Here is a 3,811-nt window from a genome sequence, read left to right on the forward strand (position 1 = left end):
CTTTAGCTGTGTTTAAAATCATGTTAATACTTTTCAGTTAAGTGAGGCTGACCTTTATGTGAAATTATTGTTAACAAAATCATGATTATATGATTTTGCATATATTATTAAATAAGTGAAGAGCTTATTTGGCTATGTTTAATTTAGAACCATAGAATTTTGGAACAAAAGGACTTGTTGTATTTGGCTTAATCTCTGACAGAGAAAATTGAGGCTCAAAGGGGCTTTATAGAAAGAACTAACTAAGTGTTTGGGTGCTGGAGTCAGAGACTGGAGTTCTGCTGCCACAAGCCAAGGAATGCCTGGGGGTACCAGAAACATGAAGAGGCAAGCAAGAATCCTCCTCTAGAGGCCTCAGAAGGAGCAAGACTCCACCATCACCTTGACTGCAGACTTCTCACCCCAAGAATTGTAAGAGAATGAACTTCTGTTGTTTTAAGTTTGTGGTCATTTGTTATGGCAACCCTAGGAAACTAGTAAATGAACTGATAGAATAACTGTTGCTTTGGTATGTGAATTTCTAGATGAGTTTACATAACATTCCATCTAGGATTATGATTTTTTTAAAAAAAGAGTTTGGGTCTTGAAATTAGATTTGTTAACATAAATGCAAAGCTCAGTTGCACTCTTACTAGTGTTGAATTTGGTTTCTTCTTCAGCAATTGTTTGATAATAATGGTATTTACCTTATAGGGCTATTTGTGAAGATTGTTTTATTATTTTTTTAGATTGAAAAATAAAGTTCATTTAGAAAGTTGATGAGAGAGAGAGAGAGAGAGAGAGAGAGAGAGAGAGAGAGAGAGAGAGAGAGAGAGATTGATTCAATTGATTCACCTCCTCAAGTTAGGGGAGGGGGCCAAAGCTTAGGTAGACATGGAGGCCATAGCTCCATGAATACATGGCCTGACCAGTGCTTAACAAAAACAATGGCCAATGATTGTTTTAGATGAAATAATCCATGAAAAATTTTAAGTACAGGGTCTGAAAGGCCTGAAAACTGGTAGGTGCTTTGTATATGTTAGTTATTGTTATGATAATGCTGATGATGGTGGCATGGTGGCGGTGATAGAGAAGATTTTTTGACCTGTCCAATTGAACAGTTGCAGATTGGGAATGAAAGCCCGGGATACTTTCTGTCATTCTGATGATGTTTCTACCCCTACTCTAGTCATTCCAGTAAACTGTTCGTTCATGTGTGCACCTTCATAAATCAATCGTTTTATTTTTTTATTTTAAAGATGTGGGGTACAATTCAGGGTTAAGTATACAAATGTTCATTATGCAGGTACCCTTGTTGATGAGGTGTGCCCTTCTCTCCCCTGGAAGTTTCCCTCAGGTGCCAATCCCACTTTCTACTCCCTTGGCAGTTTCCGACTACTGCCAATCCCTTTCTTATAGTATTATAATAATTGTTCAAGGTCTGCATGGTACTCTGTTCTTTGTTTCTGTGATAGATCACGGAGTATGATGCTCACATCTTACAAAGATATAAGGAAATTCTACTTCCAACCATGCACATATCCTTTTAGCAGGTGTCAACCTCCCAATTTCAGCAGATGTCTCATCCAGTGTGGAACAATCGCTAGGGTTAGAAAAGACACTGCAGTATCATGAACATATTGTTGGAGTAGGTTTATTTCATTACTGCAATGTGTTTAAAAACAAGTCTTGAGTCTTTAAATTATGGTGTACTTTACCAATTCATTTGATAAATGTATCTGCATAATAAGTAAAATATATTGTTCTGAGATCCTCTCAAAGCAGGGTATGGAACCATATTCTCTACAATTGAATAAGAAAAGAGAGAGGAAATTCCATTTCAATTTAATTAAACAAATACACATGCATTGAGCTCCAACTTTCTGCCTGGATTATGCTTTGCCCTTAATCTTATGACTAAGCTAGACACAAACGCTATTCTTACAGAGCTTTCAGTCCAGTGGGAATGATGGAAAAAACCTTTTTCTATATAGAATCCTGACCCAAAGGAGGATAAGAGAATCAATCATAGAAATAAAAATTTTAAGAATAACATATAACCACTTAAAAAACTTAGAATGAAAAAAATTAGATAATACAGCAACAACAATAGTATAAAAGGTCTTGACTCTTAAGGGACATGGCTTCAACAAGCTTGAGCTCCAGCAGTGGCAGTGACTGAGCCAAGAGCAGAGGATCCTTTATCCAGGGGGTACAGATTCATATGAAACTGCCATGTATTGGTGAATACAGAATTTTAGCCAGATCTGCTCCCGTGGTTTTAGCTACCATCTCCAGGCTAGCCCAGACCTCCCTTCTTGGTGCCATCTATTTAACATGATTACTTGGATATCTGACAGGTCCATCAAACTCCAAAAACTGTAGCCATAATGGCAGGGCATAGGAAATCAGTATGGTGTTATCTGAGTAAGGGACACTTCAGAAGGCGGCAAACGACCAAAGGGTGTGTGTGTGGGGGCGGGATTTGGGCACAAGTAGCATGTCTTAACCTGGAGGGTTGATGGACCAGTGTCATAGTGAAATGTATGCGCCTTTGGAGGTAATGATATGGAGGGGGAGAATTTTGAACTGATTTTAAGCAGCAAGTTACCCCCCAAAACAGAGACGTGATTGAATAAGCCTAGAATTCCCTAGATTAAGTTTTCTAGCAACTTTTAAAAGAGATAGCTATAGTGGAGTGGTTTAGATAATCAACTCTGGAGTTACTACCTGTGCTTGAATCCTGGCTCCACCACTGTCAGTTGTATGACCCAGCGAAGATGTTTAACTTCCCTTTGTCTCATGCTCCTTACTTGTAATGTGGGCGCCTCCTAAGAATATTATGAAAATTCATGAGTTGATGTGCCTCGAAAACTCTCTCTATATGGTGTTTTCAAGGCACATTACTATATGACTGACATATAGTAAACACTCCAGAAACAGTAGTTATTATTCTTTCTCCAAGAAAAAAAATGAGGTCTTAAATTGAATATGAGGTATAGAAAATCAAGTTATATTTTTACACATCTGAGTTTTGTTAATTAAAATAACATATCTTCTTCAAAAGGAAACAGGATAATTATAATGGAACCACAGGAGAAAAATAATTTGATGTGTGGATAGAGGGAGGAGAAAAGCAAAAAGTTGACAAATGTAGCTGTAGTGTTGGCAAAATAGTTGTCAGTCACATTGATACAGTTTGCTGCAGGAGAGGGAGGAAATGAAAAGAAAGGAAACGAATGCCTGTGCTTTATCCTAAGTTCGAGGCATTTTTGAGGCACAGTCTTGTGTACAATCAATAAGAACCTGAAATACTGAGATAAATAACAAGCGAAAATAAGTTGTCAATTTCTTTTCATTGCTAAAAAAAATTATGCTACAAAACTGCCGCAAATTTTACACAGGAGGTTTTGCTCAGAAACTTAGATCTCCATCAAAAATTATTTGTTGAACCCATTTTGAATGTAGAGTAGTGATCTAGAGATGAAAGAGGCATGCTTTTCCCATATCTTAGCAACAAGATAGAATATTCTGTAGAAGCTAACAAGGGGAGTTTGCATGCCCTAGAGGAGGCCCTTGTGATCAATAGCTTGCACACTTTCACTCTTGTAAGCAATAATAGCTACCATTTTTTTGGGGGGGAATGCCCACTATATGCCAGACACATACTAGGTGCATTTATATGTTTTATTCTTGTATTCAGCAAATAGTTTCTGTGCCAGATACTGCTGTAGGTGATAAGAATCAGTGAAACAAAACTATGAAAATTAGAGCTTAAATCTTAGAGTGGAGGGATATAGACAGTAAACAAATAAGTGAATATATAATAAAA

Source organism: Carlito syrichta, unplaced genomic scaffold (genome assembly GCF_000164805.1).
Source record: "Carlito syrichta isolate Samal-C Ts95f unplaced genomic scaffold, Tarsius_syrichta-2.0.1 Scaffold316362, whole genome shotgun sequence".
NCBI lineage: Eukaryota > Metazoa > Chordata > Mammalia > Primates > Tarsiidae > Carlito > Carlito syrichta.